Source organism: Patiria miniata, unplaced genomic scaffold (genome assembly GCF_015706575.1).
Source record: "Patiria miniata isolate m_02_andy unplaced genomic scaffold, ASM1570657v1 HiC_scaffold_26, whole genome shotgun sequence".
In the NCBI taxonomy this organism is placed as follows: domain Eukaryota; kingdom Metazoa; phylum Echinodermata; class Asteroidea; order Valvatida; family Asterinidae; genus Patiria; species Patiria miniata.
In genome coordinates, this window is record NW_024037065.1 from 7180126 (window position 1) to 7197738 (window position 17613).

General features: G+C 39.5%; 1 protein-coding gene and 1 non-coding gene across 2 annotated transcripts in view; both read right to left on the reverse strand.

The window, feature by feature from the left end:
• Positions 1-17613, reverse strand: part of LOC119733923 (prokineticin receptor 2-like) — a 51245-nt gene that overhangs the window by 17919 nt on the left and 15713 nt on the right. The window lies entirely within an intron of this gene.
• Trnas-aga lies at positions 13367-13439 on the reverse strand. The gene has a single exon. It is a non-coding gene; the product is annotated as a tRNA-Ser (tRNA).

A 17613-nucleotide genomic window follows, 5' to 3' on the forward strand; every position in this document is an offset into this window, starting at 1 on the left:
CATTCTCGAGAAAACTAAAAAAAACCCACCGGTTGTTTACATCGAACGCGACAGCCTACATATTCGAATTACAAGTCGTGTCTATATAATGTATCGTATGTGTGTGAGTTTATTTCTGCATTCAATAGGGGAATAATCCAAATATTACTTTTTCTTCTGCTAAATAGAAATAAGAATTTCCTAGATTTCCCTAAGGTGACGGGGTGAGGGATTTTTTTTTTTATGAAAGCATTGGGACATTGGGAGATAAAAGTCAAATCATTCTCACCGTAGAATCATTCTCCCCGCCAACACGAACCCCTTGAGAACCTTTTGTTTTTTTATGTTTCCTCCTCGGAAAATGATTTATTTTTACCACTATCATCGACTCCTACCTCATATATCGATACACCGAAATATATAAAATGAGGGCAATTTCAATTTGGAAAAAAAGCGCCAGAAGCTTAAATAAAACAGCGAACTGTGTCTCGAGAGTGAATAGCAGTCTATCTTAAAAATCGAAACTGCAAAGTGACAGAAGTCTAATTTGATAGAGTGTGCATGATGAATTACTGACGGACACAAAAATTCCAATATCATTAAGAAGAAGGATTTACAACCAGTGTGTCTTAACAACAATGACGTATGGGGCAGAGACATTGGCAACAACCAAAGAGATGGAACAAAAATTGATAACAACACAGAGAGCCATGGAAAGGAGAATGCTCAATCTATCATTACGGGACAAAATCAGACATACCTTCATAAGACAAAAAGTAAAGGTCAAACATATCATAGAGAAGATCAAGGAAATGAAATATAGATGGGCAGGGCAGCTAGCAAGAAGACAAGACAACCGATGGACCAAGAGACTCACAGAATGGCAACCAAGGACAGGCAGAAGAAGAGGAGGCAGACAAAAAAAGGAGATGGAGAGATGAAATCACCACATACATGAACACGGCAACATGGAGTAGAATGACAAGTGACAGAATAGAATGAGGAGGGCTTCATCCAACAATGGATGACCACAGCCAGATGATGATTATGATGATGCATGATGAATGCAGCAGATGGGTTTTTAATGACACCCATCAGTTCCATTGACCCCTAAAGAGAATGACTTAGAAAGGTGCACTAGTGGAAGAACATCGATTTTTTCCCCGTGTATTTGCACATTCCTTGCTTATAAACTGTCGCAAGCCTGCCGAAATAAAATGGTGCAGACCCCAGACACTTACTGACATCAATACTTGATTAGATACGAAAATGTAACGGTTACATCCCGATAATCCGAAGGTTCTTTAGTCCGAAGGTTCTTTAGTCCGAAGGGTCATTAGTCAAAGTTTCGTCAGTCCGAAAGGTCATTAGTCCGAAGTTTCGTTAGTCCGAAGGTTCGATAGTCCGAAGGTTTGATATTCCAAAGGGCCCATTAGTCCAAAAATAGAATAAGATTAATTAATTCGAAGGCTCGATAGCCCGAATAGACGATAGGGTGCGATAGTCCGAATTAACAATAAGGTTCGACAGTCCGAATAGATGATATGGTTCGATAGTCCGAATTAACAATAATGTTCGATAGTCCAAATTGACAATAAGGTTCGATAGTCCAAATTGACAATTAGGTTCAATAACGGCACATGTTTTTTTGTATTATAATTGACCATTTATATGTTACTTGGTCCTAGAAGGCATGTTTGGAGTCGTATCCAAGTGCCAAAACGCTAAATACAATATCCATCTCCCATAGGTATAGCGCTTATCGGTATTATGCGCTAATTATCAACAATTAACTCGGGCCCAATTAAGAAGCTGCATGCGACCTGAACTGTTTGCTGCAAATTGTGTATATTATATATATATATTTGTTTAAACTTATATAATTATGCTTTCATTGAAGTCGGTATTTTTTCAACTTGAATAATGATAATAATAACTAAAAACTTACATAGCGCCTTCAATTTAAACAAATACAAAGCACTGTCCAAAAATTAAAACCAAAGTACAATAATATCAATATCAAGATAAAACCAAGTGAATTACGATAAATCGTTCAGGAATAGACCTTATCGCGAGGAAGACATGTTTGATCGTGCTCCCTCAATGTATTCTCTAAATTATAAACTGTTGAATAAGGTGGTGCCAGTCTATTTATGCGTTCCAAGTCTCATTTTAATTTTTTTTTTTTTAAATGTGGCTTGAAACATGAGCGTATGTTTAATCACAATTTTTTTACTTATTCATCAAAGCAGACTGGGATTAATTTGTAATTAACTATATGTCATTGCTTTTATTTGTATTCGAAAGTTCCAAAAATGAAGATTTTATTTCGCTTTCAATTTAATATAGCCGACTCTTGAATAAAACCTATGAATAAAAATGTTCCTTAATAAACCTTCCTGCATGTTCTGTAAAATGGTACACCTCTTTGGGGATAGTGAAGCGGCTCTTATAAAAAAAAATGATTGCCTATTATGTTTAAACATAAATATACATTAAATGGCAAATCCTACTTTAATTAAGAGTCCGATCAGAGACAAGATATGGTCAACATGCTGGCCTAAAAGGAATCTGTGATGAGTTCATTGATTATACAAAACCACGATCATACCGCGAAAAAAAAATCCATTTCAGGTGAATTAGAAGATGCGTTCTTTCGTTAAAGGCAATAACCTGGATTACTTTTGGCATCAAAGTTGGCTCCGATTCTAAACATCATTATTGTGCTAAAGCTGGCAGACTTATCAGACTATGCTGTTGTTGACTGGACATGCTGAATCTGGGTTAGCCTAAGCATTGAATAGGCATTGAAGTTGGTGACATCACAGGTGAGAGTGGCCCCAGTAAAATGTACACCCTTTCACTTAATTGATTGTATTTCTGGATCTAGGGACCCAAATGGAATGGGGTAAACAGAAGTTGATTGAAAAATAGCTAGGCTTGAATGAAATATATAATTTCATTGAAGCAAAGACACATTAAACAGTTTGAGAGTTTGAGACCTTCGTTCTGTCTATACCCTCTCCAAGCAAGGGCGGATCCAGAACACAATTTTTGGGGGGCCAAAAAAAATTTTGGTCCTCCAAAAAAGTGGGTCCAAAAATTACGGCATGGGGTTCGGGGCCCGCTTAAGGGCCCCGAAAAAAATTTGGATTCTAGATGCTCTGTGGTGCGATCTGAGGCAATTTCTGACCACTTTAACCAATGTTTTTTTGAGGAAAAGATGGTGGTGTGCTCATTGCCTGCCTTTTTTGCGATGTCACATAAAAAAAAAAAAAATTGGTTTCGTTTTGGGGGGGGGGGCATGGCCCCCTTTGGCCCCCCCCCCCCCCTGGATCCGCCCTTGTCTCCAAGCTAGTAGAGGGCCAGCAGCAACTCAGAGCTAAATTAGCTGAGTCAATAGAGTTCAACAGCCGGGGAGGATTGCAATTTAGAGAAGGCCAAAACCGTCCTCGAGAGGTCTGTTACTTCCCTCGAAGAGGTACTTTTGCCGTCAAGGATCTACTGTCTATACGCAGGGGGATGAAATCAACAAGTAGGAGAGGTTTGCAAGAAGGAACAACTTTCGTGTGGTGGTACCATATCGTCAACAGCAAATTCGGCCTCGAGCCCTCCGCAAATCGAGCGAACCAACAGGGACGGACGGGACAAGAACGGTCGGCCAGCCCATATACTGGTCAAACTTCTTTCTTTATTACCAGGACAAAGTCTGCGTAATGAAGGACTGGCGACATGCTTTGGAGGGGACACCGCTCTTCACCCTAGACGACCTTATCGAAGGATTGGCAAGAGAAGAAACGGTGGAAAGCGAAGGTCAAGGCTCTTTATGATCAAGGTACAAAGCTGAGATTCTTCGCCGGAAAATGGCGATCGAGTAATGGTGAGGCCATTCACCTTTCGAAATGAAGAACTGAACCATGAACTCCATTTTTTGCGAGGTTATTCCTTATAAAATATGTGACTTCAATTGAGTACGATTTTCATTATGTATTCATGGGTGATTTTCATGTTTTTATTTTGCGGGGGAAGGCTCTTGTGCGTGGGAGTGTTTTCTTCCTTTAATCACCTTACCGCGGGTTATTTGTCGACCTAAAAGATCATTTTTTTATATTTTTGTGGGAAGGTTTTTTTGTGTTTTTGCAGGATGTAATGTTTTTCGGATTTTCCCGAGGGTGGGTTTCATGCAGAATGCCATGGTAGCTTATGTTTTATTTCTTTTTGAAAATTGTGGTTCACTGTTTTTCAACGATTTTGTATGCGTCTCATGCTTTTCTATACATGCATAGTTTGCAGGCAAAATTATGTCCTTTTCATGTAAGCGTTATGGTGAGGGAAAATAGTCAGTTTTCAATAGCCTCGATGAATTGCCGAGGGCTGGGTGATTTAGCCAAAACAAGGAGATGTGTTTCATTTTCTATAATTTTTTTCTCTGAAAGTTGCACTTTTTCTGGCACACTCCAATTGCGACATTGTACTGTCCTTGTTATTTCTGAACTTTTCAATTTACCATTCGAGTGTATAAAGTCGTAGAATGACTTCTAATGATTTTTAAGCTCTGGCATATAACTTCGTGGTCGGTCTGTCTGTCCCCGGAAAAAAATGACCAAAATCGAGCCCCCTCAGTTTCCCATAAAATATAGCTAGCAAATCGTAATTAAAAAAAAATAATAATAAATAAATACTTAACAAAAATTGTTTCATTTCGTAAAGTTGTTTATTACAATGGTGTAAATGGAGGCAAGATGTATGCAGTAATGTTATAGTCACGTGGTATATAGCGCGCTGTAAATTTAGGGGGCTTCTTTTGGTCAATTTTCAGAGCGTGATTTTTGCGTGAGACGGCTGCCAGGGCTGCACTTTTGCGCTTGTACGTTCGTACGCACAATCATTTCATGCACACTTTCATGCAAGACGGCCAGAGCATATTGGGCACCGTTGGCTAGGTAGTTTGCTATTCATAATCACTCTTGGAGGACGACTGCATTAAAGGGAGTGTACAACATTTGCTTTTGATGCACTATTTTTTTTTACAAATAAATGGATTTGGAGGATTAGTATGTTATAGTTTTTTACCCCTTCACAGGTGTGTAATCTATTGCAAAGAAAATGCGGAATAGCTAAATATGAAAAAATACGAGCAGTTTTTGAAAAAGGCCAGTTTGGCCGACCAGCGTTGGAAAAATACATTTTTCTTGAAAATGTCAGCACACCGGGAACCACGATTTTACAGGATGCTTTAGACTGTCAATCCCTAACAATTCAGTAAGGTATTTCGTGATATATGTTACTTGGTCCTAGAAGGCATGTTTGGAGTCGTATCCAAGTGCCAAAACGCTAAATACAGTATCCATCTCCCATAGGTATAGCGCTTATCGGTATTATGCGCTAATTATCAACAATTAAGCACTTAATAATTTGATCATTTCGCTTTTTGATGTTTGCAAATGTTGTATCTTCCCTTTAAGGAGTGCATCCACTTTGCCATCCAGTAGTGCATCATTGATGTCAGACGTTACAGTTACAGAAACAAAGTGGACCCCAAATTTATAGAATGACCCATTGTACAAGAACACAATTCTGGAGTTCCAGAAGTGCAGTTGCTTCCAAAGAAATCCGCACTGACGTTTGGCACTTTGATAAAGCACCCGCGTCATCGTTTTCTTCAGCCCAGGAATCAGTCGCCATGGGTCTTAACACCCACACGAGACACGTCATCACTGTATGGATAGAAAACCTCAGCTGAACTGTATGAAGCACCGGTATTGGCGTATAATTTCACACAGTAACCTAATGCGAATGTCTGGATGCTTCGTCTCAACATCTGCCGAACTTTATCTCTCCCGGAGACACAGCTGCCGCTGCTTAAAGGTAGTGGTAACCGTTTGCTGAAATGAAAACTGCCACTATATTATGAAATATCCTACTTAATTGCAAAGTGATTTACAGGATCAAGCAGCTTGCGAAATCCCTGCGCATATGCTGTGGTTTTTTTTTATAAGATGAACTATGCATCCTTTGCTCTCTGTCGTTAGGACCGAACCACCATGATTTCGTTTTTTTTTCGAATGCTGCACCAAATTTTCCGAATTTAGCTTAGTTTGCAATCGGTTACATATCCGTGAAGAAGAACTATCTTCCCCAGTGACCATCTCGGGGTCATACCACAGGAGGATGCAAAGGACGCAGAGATTTCAACAGGATCTCTTTGCGTCGGAAAAAAAAAGAATATTTTTTTCGTTTGCTGAATAAGTATATCTACTGAGCTAAAATTTCGACAGGTTGCTTGTTGTTTTTAATAACCTACATCAAATTTATTGTATTGATGTTCCTTGAATCAGCCAAAAAATACTTTCTTTGGAAATGGTCTCCATCACCTTTAAACGTTGTATTTATTTATGCTTGCATTATGTTTTTCAAAAGGCACCGCAGTCCCTGAGGGCTGCAGATAAAATGTGCCTCTTTTGTGTCTCACTTGCTAAAAAATTCAAAAGTGTATCCCCCTTCTAGCGTCAACCACCGGTTTAACATGGTTTTATTGAATTTTTTATTGAGCTTATGCGTCATAAGCCTCGAGGTCTATAATGTAGCCCTATCGGTTATAGCTATAGCAGCACTATAGGTAAGCAGCGATCCGTATTCGAAACCGCATTCAAAAAACGTATCCGTCAAGAGGAGCTTTAATTTCCTGCCTCTTGCCGTCCACCTCATACAGAACGAAGGGCAGCTTCCTACTACCACTGTCCTCCTTGTGCTTCATGGAAACACGAGACAATTTTTCGTGAAAGGTCTTGACTTTTTTGGTGATATAGTTCTGAAAGCCCTTTGGAGGTTGACGGACAATGTCATTCTTCTTTTTACAATAGTTGGACATCACCAGTTTTGTCAATTCTCCACGGTCTTGAATCGCCGAGAAAATTGCCAAGAAATTCTCGGTTTTTACTTCAGTTGTGTTTCTTGTTTGTAAAGATTATCTCTGGCACTCCATGACGTCATATAACTGACTTCAGAGATCGAATATGTGTGTCTATGCAGTATAGCAACTTTTCAACATTAAAAAGCCTTGGTGGAGTTATCCGAAACAGGTTAAGTAAACCAGCTTAGAAAATGATTAAACCAGATAACATTACGGTAGAGGCTTGGTGCACATTTCGAAGCCTTTGCAGACGTTCACAGTTTCTCGTTCAGTCACCTAAATTCTCACCTTCATCTAACAGCAGTTGCCATTCCCGCGAAATGTGCATTCGATATAAGGAGATAATTATTTCAGTGATGCTTATGCATCAGCTACTCCGCGATGAGAGAGTGTCAAACTGACTTGTGAGAGTGTCAAAACACGTAAATTACTTGCGAGTGTATTCTTCGACTTAAACCACTGCGTCAACAGAAGCATTGGGAAAGAAAGTTGCAACCTGACGCCACTTTTTTTTATTCATATATCATCTCAATGAAGGTCATTCGTTGCAAAAACGACGATAAGACCTGAATCTGGGACTGAGAAATGTTTCCAATTTTGTTAGGAAATACTTGAAATGACTCTCCATAGACTTTGCACATAGACTGGCGTGTTTAGCATGTGTATCGCCACACCCGTACAACCAAGTCATTTTGTGTGTATAGGCTCCTTACGTCAAAATGGATAGTTCAGACAACAATTTCTTTTCAGACTAAAAGTGGATTTTGCAGTGACGGCGAAGAATCTAACAGTGAAGATGCTTGGTAATTTTCGGTAAGCAAATTTTTATGCAGACGGTTCTATTCAGGCTAATTATAGAGAACAATTGTCCAACGTGTTCTAAGTGTGGATTCGTAATCCGAATCCACACTTTATTAAAGATTCGTCGTTCCGAATCCACACTTTGTGACCAGTGTAAGAGATTCGTTACGGTAGTTCCGAATCCACACTTTTAACAATAGTGTGACGTCATAGCAATAATTTAATGTCCAATCTGGACCCTGCATGGATAATTTAAGTAAGGATTTCTTGTTGTTGACATTCCAGTTGTACTTTTTCCCCCTGTGGGCTCAACACGTATAGTAGGCCCATATTAATAATGTGAGGATGAGCTACTGCTGTTGCCGCTGCTGTGGTTACTGCTGCTGTTGAATCTGCTTGTGCTACTGTTATGTTGCTGCTGCTGTTGTTGCTTCTATGTCGTTGCTACTTTGCTGTTTTTGCTGCTATGTGTGTTGCTTCTGCTGCTGTGTTTTCTGTTGATTTTAAACATTTGTGTTATTTCTCCAAGTTTTTAGCTGCTGTTGCTTCCGTTGCTCTTTAGCTGTTGTTACTGCTGCTAATGCAGCTATTACTACTATATAGTTGTTACTGTTGCTGTCGTTGTAGCAAATGTTGCTGGTGTTTCAGTTGCTGCTGCTGCTGTTATTTACTGTTGTTGCTTGTGTTACTGTTGTTACTTCAGTTGCCGATTTAGTTGCTTGTTAAGTTGCGATAACGGTGTTGTTGCTGCTGCTGCTGATATTAACTAATGTTGCCAGTGTTCCAGTTGCTGTTGCTGTTAGTCTTGCTGTTGTTGATACTGCTTTCGTTACATGCTGCTGCTGCTGCTGTTGTTGATGCATCCTACTGTTGTTGAGGTGTTGATGCTGCTTTTGCTGCTGCTGCTGCTGCAGTTTTTGCATGCTGCTACTTTTGTTGCATGCTGCTGCAAGCATACTACTGCTGTTGAGGTGTTGTTGTTGTTGTTGCTGCTGCTGTTGTTGCTGTTGTTGCTGCTGATGTTGCTGTTGTTGCTGTTGCTGTTGTTGCTGTTGCTGCTGTTGTTGCTGTTTTTGCTGTTGTTGCTGCTGTTGCTGTTGTTGCTGTTGGTGCTTCGGCAGTGTTTCTGTTGTTGCAGCTGCTGCTGATAAACTTTTTGTGCTGCTGCTGCTGCCTGTCTGTCTACACTACTTCTACTGTAATTGCTGGGTTTTTGCTGTTACTGCTGAATGCTGATGCTCTTATCCTTCAGCTATTTGCTGGATTCTTCAGTTAGATTCTGCTGTTGTTTGCTAAAGTTGTTGCATGCGACTGCTGCTTCTTTTGCCGTTATGTTCCTGCTGCTTGCAATGTAGTTCCGATATCCGTCTTCTCATATCCTGATATAGTTATAAAGTACGATTTGAGGGACATGGAGAGGAAGGAGATTTATTCTTGGCTCAGCTTTTCCCTACACAAGATCTTGAAGCCACAATTGATAAATTGTTGCAACAAAACATTCGTCAAATGGACAAACTAATTAACTGAAGCATAAGTCCAACATACATTTTAACACTTTATTATCAGTCTGGCCGATCAGATGTCATTTCCAGCATCCATCACCGAGAAAACAGGTTTGATGTAATACTTGGGGGGGGGGATAATATCAAAGAAGCTGCAGATTTCTCGAAAGCAGAGTTGACGCCATGAATCAAAATGGATGTGCGCAGAGCTTTGTGAGATGATAACATTGTCCCGTCGATGCCAGCAAAAGGCGTGTTTTTTTTACGTCGTAGCTGAATGATTAAATTGTAGACTCGATGCAGTTTGTTGTAAGGTGATCAGTCTTCAAGGATCATGCACCGAGTAAACAGGACTATCCAGAATCCACTCAATTTTTTAAGAGGGCCTCTCGAAAACTATCAGGTTTCTGAAGGATTGTGGTCATCGGCAAAAGGGATGTTAATTCGCGACGTTCAAACTGTCGATTAAGATACTTCATCTGTCTTTTTGTTTCCGCTAGCTGACGACTCTAAGACGTTAAGGCCTACAACAACAACGTTGCACCGGAGTCACTAACGAGTAAGGTTGCTTAATTAACTGGAGATGAACACATTGCAAAGGAATAGATAAGTTGTAAATTTGATGACTTGCGATTGACTTGTGATGCCTTGGTTACAGTTCTCAGAAATCCACACGGAACTAACAGTACTGTGAGAAAGTGTATCTCAACGATAGATTGACGATTAGGTGAAGTGGATAAATGTCTCCCTTTTAGTTTTGTACAGAGTTTGCCAGAAAAGTGCAACATTCAGAAAACAAATAAATAAAACTGTTTATATCACATTAAAGCCTGACTATTTCGCAATCCACTCATTTTTACCCCCATTCCATTTGGGTCCCTAGATCCAGAAATACAATCAATTAAGTGAAAGGGTATAAATTTTACTTGGGCCACTCTCACCTGGACATGCTGAATCTGGGTTAAGCACTGAATAGGCATTGAATAAGCTTTGAAGTTGGTGACATCACAGCCGACGTCCAGATGGAATGGGGTAAAAAGGAGTGTACTGAGAAAAAGTCAGGCTTTCATGTTGTATATAATTTTATTGAAGAAAAAACAGTTGTAATTATTCGTTTTCTGAACGTTGCACCTTTTTTGGGCACAGTCTGTAAAATGTTTTCACAAACATTCTCACATTTCTTATAGAACAAATCCCAACAAGCTATATCACTGTACATTAACGATGCCCCGTCAATGACGAAAGCATTGTTCCATCCATTGCACAGGGTGACCCCAAAAATGTAACCTTGAAACATTTGCCTTTAAAAAAGGGATCGTTGGATTTTTATGTTTATTTTTATGATTAAAGCTTAGAGCTTTTTCTTTCAAATAACGAAAAAAAATCGTGAAAATAGCACTTTGGATTGCTGAGAAAATGCCAATTATGAAAAAGTAGTCAGTTTTTATCCTGTATACACAAGTACTTCAAACAGTGAAACATTTGACTGTAAGTCTACTGTGCAATTATCCTTCATTTGTGCAATGTCTTTAGTATTTTGACCTATTAATGATCCAGAAAGGGTAAAGGATTAAATTGGTTTAGGACTGTGCTGAATAGAACTAAAAAGGATGAGATACCTGTTCAGGTTGAAAATGAAAGGTATTTCCATCAAATATATTTGTACTCTTGTCATATTATGTACTGTGTCGATTGTAAGGATTGGGACATTCACAAATAGGTACAGTGAAAATTCCTTACTTGTGGTATTTTGTGTGTGTACAAGATGAATAAAGACTACTTTTACATAACTGGCATTTTCTCAGCAACCCAATGTGCCATTTTCATGATTTTTTTCAGCATTTGAAAGAAAACGCACTTAGCCTTAATCTGATACCAAAAACATAAAAATCCACCTGTCCCTTTTTTTAAAGGCAAATGTTTTAGGGTTGCATTTTTTGAGGTTACCCTGTACAAAGGAACTGCCAAATCACCTGGATAACTTGAAAAATGCATGACACAATGCTTTCCGCCATTGCAAGGGGCCACATTCAGTGTACAATGATAACATGCAGCTTGGTTTTGTTTGACAGCAAACATGACCAAAAGGAAAACACTTTGAATCACCTTGCAATTATAAAATGAAATGTGTGAATACGTCTTGCGTATACAGCGTTGACGACGACAAAGATTAAACTGACATCTGCGTTGAACTTTGACATACGATTTTTTTTATCGGCATGTTCGGGCCTGCTCGATATACTTGACGAGTCCCAATGGATATGCCGTAGTGTGCAGACAAAACATAACCGAGACTTCGCGCTCCCACGCCATCGGCACCTCAAGCGACCTATACATCCGGTATACCTGCAAGCGATTGGCCAGAAAACTATACACCTGTAATTCCCCGAGTGACTTGGCAAATGCTAGGCCGGCAGCGATGCCCACTTTCCTCCCTGTGCGATTTGAAACTTGATAATGATGGCCAAAGATGTTCCAATAATCCCTGGCTTGAGCATGGATAAACTACCTGTAGGCGTCTTTTCCTCTCTTATTTTTTTTAATCGTCCATCAGTAAAAAAGTAATTTTGATGTGACGACCAGACAGTTTGACAGTTCCGTACAGACAACCTCGTGGGCTTTTTTTAGTTTGAAGTCAGTGCGATTTTGAGTATTTTTTCTCTCTTTACTTTAGAGGACCTTTGTAATTCTGGAGCGCAGGTTAGTTTTGGTTTTGTGGTTTAGCTAAAAGCCGTGAAGTTGAGCCAAAAAAAGCTAAAATAAGGTTTCATAATGCGGGGCATGCATCGTCGGTCCATTATGATGCAGTTTTTGTGATTCCTCTAAAAGCCCGAACAAGATAAACACAAAACAGCCTTTGCGCTGCACATATTCCTGAATTTCCTTGAATTTTGTTTTTCACCAAGCTGTCATCGAAATTAGCCAAGGACTGTTACGCTCATTCCACAAACGAGATAGAATTTCAAATTATTTTTTTAACAGAAAACCCGAGTTGCGCCGTATGTTCTCTAATTTCCCGACTTACAAAAAAAGTGCTCTGTATCAACGTGAAATAATCCGCCCGCCGGAGGCATGAAGATAACTGCCGTCGAAACGTTGACCTGAATTTGGCGAAAATGTTAACGCGGGCCTGGCCGCTATTTTGAAAAAAAAAAACAGTTCGATTCAATAAGGATATAATATAAGGCAGTGGACATTTGGCCTTTCGTCTTGTTTATTATTAATATGTCTTGTTTTGACAATCTTTGCCCATGGGTGACCGAAATCCGCATTAGGATGTCTCTAAATCCCGTGTGAAATCCCGTCTTAACCCGCCTGCACTTGCGGCTTCTCGACTCAGGCAGCTATCTTTCATGTAATACTTTCAGATCAATCTGTGAGCCTGTCGCGCCCTCCAACGAAAACAGCTTAACAGTGTTTGAACCGGAGTTGCGAAAAAGGGGAAAGGCACTTTTCGTTTCCTGTTGAGCTTGCTGATCATCCGGCGAACTGCGCGTGGAGAAATCTCTGGTCGGTTCTCGTGTGTTTTCTCAGCAAATACCATTGTCGTTGACAGTTTCGCAAGATGCACTCGTTTTTCTCTGAAGTTGTCTGGAGGGGTACTCGAATGCACAAGCTACAGATGACTTTTTTTTTTTTAAATAGTTAGAATATATTTTTCTCTTTCAATTGCCAGGAAATGTTCAACAACAGTCAGGAAGCGAACTCATATCGCCAAGAACCATTCATAAGATGAAGGACTATTTTTGAATTAAGATGGAATCTGATGTAAATCAATATTAGGTTTTGTCCTTCACCGACGTAGAAACACGGTATACTCACACGTGTTTACGTTACATACCTAGTGTGGACATTATTTTTCGTTTTCGTGTAGTTAAGAAACACCTCTCAACAAAACTAAATATTCTCACGATGTGAAAACTCTTTCAACCCATTTTTTTTGTCTATGATTCCCTTTAGTGTTTCTCTTCATTTTGCCACACATAAACCTAACCAAAAATGCCTCTAATCCTGTATGTTTTCCAGAGAGGGGGAACATTGTGTGGACGTGGGCAAGTCGACACAACGTTGCTGCTACCTGGTTTATATTGACATCTTTTGTTCGGAAGTCCACACAGTGAATGTAATGCTTGTACAGTGTGTTAACTCCCGAGTGAAAGTTGGGAAAAAATCACTCGGGTGGGACTCGAACCCACGACCTCCTGATTTCTAGTGCAGACGATTTACCACTCGACCACCGAGCTTACGGGATCGGCTGGCTGGTTCGAATCTGATGTACGTGTAGCAGCGGGTACCGCGATTAAACTATTCATAAGGTGGAATTTGCGTCTTGTGATGTAAATCTATATTAGGTTTTGCTCTTCACCTTCACCTATTTTTATTTTACCAGGGGAATGCCCAAACAGTTTAAAACTGGCGTCCATGTGGGGTCCTGCATACATTACAAATTATTAAAAACCGCTTGATATTTCAACTACGTTAGTGAGGCAGATAGAGGAAATATTTGGGGGAATTGTGCCGTTAATGATACAAGCATGGCATTTCGCACACAGTCAGATTACTATGTCACGGGAAAGATATTTGGCTATAGGGCCATCACAGATTTGTCCTTTGAGAAAATATATAAGTAGAATAACAAGCAATCTTCAAAATTGTCAACATTGCTGCCATTCTTGTCCATATTGCTGTGTTGCCATTGCTTAAATAAATCTATAATGGCCCTATAGCAAAATATCTTTTTCATGACATACTCTGACTGTGTGCAAAATTCGATGCTTGTATCATCAAAAGTACAATCCCATCACCTATCTGCCGTACTATCGTTAATCACACAAAATGTACACTTATGTTCGCTGCCAAAGTTGAGTACCTTCTGACCTTTGCCTTTATACCGTATATGGTCCCAGATGTACTGGTAATTTACGCTGTTCAGCCAATTAGATTTTTGTCTGCTGACGAATTTTCTAGTTGTGTGTTTCATTTCAGGAAAACAAACTACCCCTTTAACCCCTTAAAAGAAGGCTTTGGATATGGGTTGCTTTTGCGCACAAATAGATCCGCCTTGCAAGTGGACTGGTTCCTGGGACATACATTATTGATTCTAAGGTGTCGGGAAACTGAATATTGTCAATCAGTTTTAAACAATCAGTTTAAGACCGGTTGGAGTCCCGATGCTGATAATCACCCGAGCCGAATTCATAAATACCTTTTTCGGAAAAAAAAACCTTTTCGGTTCAAAAGTCAAAACAAGTCAAAAATTTTAAATTTCCAACAATTTTGTTCAGTACTTTTATTTCGTGTTTTTCGAAACACCCCTCTTTCTATATTAAAGTATGTCCTTCTCGCCAGAAGACGTGAACAAGTCATTATATGGAGATTGGCGCAGAACGCAGCTGTGTCGGTTTATTGTGAATTTAGGACTAGGAAAAACTGTAGTGAACGTTCAACTACAACAAAAAAACGGTAAAAGGCACAGGATTTCATAAGAGTCCAAATTTCATGTGACAGTGGAAAAGTGTATAAGTCGAGCCCGCCGGTCTTTATCAACCATTTAAAACCGGCTACGTGACGGGCTTTCGACCAATACGAATGGGTAAACTGTCTTAGGTATTTATAAATGGAACTTTAAGGAGTATAATTATCACAACTTTTGTTTTTCATTCCTCTTAAGCGTTGCTAGGAAATCAAAATAGCAAATTAAAAGAATCTAGTTTCTGATTGAAACATACAGAAAAAAAGACACTAAAATTAAATCATTTATTATTTTATTCTTACTATAGAAATTAAAGAACAATCAATGCTTTGAATGATTAATTGTTGTTACCGAAATTATCAATTAATTAATTGGTAGATCCACTTTTGATTCGAGCTTCTGTGGTCAACATGTTTTTGCGGGATTCTAAAGCATTGCTTCAGTCTCATCGGCGAGCGGATTACAGTAAACACGTTAGCACCGGAAGCCCGCGGCTGCGGCCGGACTAGGGTATAATCAGCATAATGTGGCAACTTAGAAGATCAAAATAAATCTGTTCAATATTTTGCGATATTTTAAAAACCTTTTATTTGTATCATTGCCCCAAACTTTAAATTAAGCTGCGTGGTGCCACTGGGGATGTGCTCATAGGATTAAACTGTGATTTCCCAGATGAAATGGCTGCGGCTTTTGAAATGGGAAAATTGGATTAGAACGGATGCAATTGAATCACAGTTGTTCACAGTGCCTAAGTCACGAGTAACGTGATATGAACATCGGATTGACGCTCACCTACTCTTTATTCATACGTTCTAGAAACAACTCCGTAAAATCCTAAATTAACAAAGTACTTCATGCAGTATTTCTGTTGTGAACGTACTAATTAAATAGAAGATTAATATGAACACGATGCAACCATTCAGTTTAGGTAAATTTCCCTGGAGAGACATGTCGAAAGAATAATTACTCATAATTCCGAGTGAACTGTCCAGTTGGGATCGGCTTAATTTGACGCAGTGTCGTATAGAATTACACGATTATCGGATGTCGTTGGATTTTCGTGAGCATGGGCTTTGCAGAAATATTTGTCTCTGTCGCGCGCGTCGTGCTGATGGTAATAACGACGGAACAGAGCCCCCACACCGTGTGCCCGTATATCATGACCTTTGACCTGCTTGTCAGCCGGTCCTTTTTTTGGCAGTTTCGTACGTTTTGTATAACTTTGATCAAAAGGCAAGATTTGGTCCATCAACTATCATTGGGTTTAAAGTAGCACATTTTAAATAGGGAGACATATCGATGGTTTGGTCTAAATGGATATTTTCTGTACGTAAATGGGCCGTGTTGCACTTGTTCGCATAAGTGGGTGCTGTCACGTGATGACGACTTTCAGCAAACGGTTCATTCAGCACTGCGCGTTCATCTCTTGAAATTATGGTTGGATCTATTGTGTCGACATTGACTGGTTGGTTGGAAATTAACATAAGATCGACGTATCATTTGACTGTCGGTTGCCTGTCAACATGACGTCACCAGTCACATGATCTATAGGGGCGTGACCTTTTTAAATGGGCCGCTGCTTCTGTGACATCGACAATGTCGATTTTCATGCAATTTCTATGTAAGCCGTGTCCGAATTACTTAAGCTTGAAATTGCACACGAGACTATAGTGTAGCGGCTGCAACCACTTCTCACAGACTCGTGTGTAATTTCAAGCCGTAGCCATAATTCGGACACGTACGGCCTTAGTTATGGCTGCATGCACGTTAAAATTTCACCCTTGCACGAACACAGCCTCATACAACTATCAACCGGTCAGTGCACCGTCACGTGATACCAGGAAGCCAATCAGCGAGGACCATCATGAACTCGTTAGATTTTATGAATCGTTTTGACGACGTGTGGGCTGCGTTTTATTTCCTACGCTTCAATTAATTGCTTTTCGTTTTAAACTCTTTTTTTCCCTTCGTTTTTTTTGATTCGGTAGAATGGGCAATCTGCCTTGCACAAAATGTGTTTTGAACGTAACTTAATTGAATGGATAAATCCGAACGAATCTGATTTCAAGCAAAATCTAATTCAATCAGTATTAATGCTCGAGTTGAGGCTTGTTGTTTCGGTATATGTAAGGCAAATATTCTTCGTAACTTATTTGTTTTGGTACTACTTTCTTAAAAAATATCTAAAATGGTAGAATTGCAAAAGTTAGGTGCATTCCCTAATGAAACAGCAAGTAAAATAAAAGAATAAGCTTTCGCTGTGTTTGTTACCTTTCATCCCTTTCGGGAATATCTTATTCAATTCATCTTTTTGTAAAACAACCACTTTTTCCTCCGATTTGCTTCTCCAACTTGACAAAAAAAAACCATGAGGATCTTCAATTTGATGACAACAGATGAAGCACTTCAAAACGCCGCGGAAATTAGAAATTCAGAATTGCCAAGCGGCCGGCTTTTAGATAAAAAGAAAAAGAAAAAAGGAAGCACTCAGAGAGCGCAACCCTACGCCAAGGCTGAAGTTTTCCCCGCCATATCGTCAGAACACCCAAAAGAAATACTCGCATATCCACTGTATTTTATTGCACATTTAAAATGTCAACAGGATTGCTCATATTGTGAATTTGTCGAAAAATAGCAATGTTGGCCGCTTTATACAGTTAATTAGTCAATAAAACAAGTCCTTAAACTTAAACATTTTGTAGACTCCATGTGTGGCTAAACAATAGGTGGTGATAGGCATACAAGGGTCACCGGGTCAGGGCACGCACACGAAGCTGCTCAGTTGTACACAGCATATTCGCACATACAAAAAATGGTAAAGAATTTAAAAAAAAATCCTGCATCCAGACCCAGATCCGGATCACTTCCAAAATCTAATCGATTAGTACTTGTACCAAGGACCACCCTTAAAAAAAGTTCAAGAAAATCCGTCCATAATACCAGAC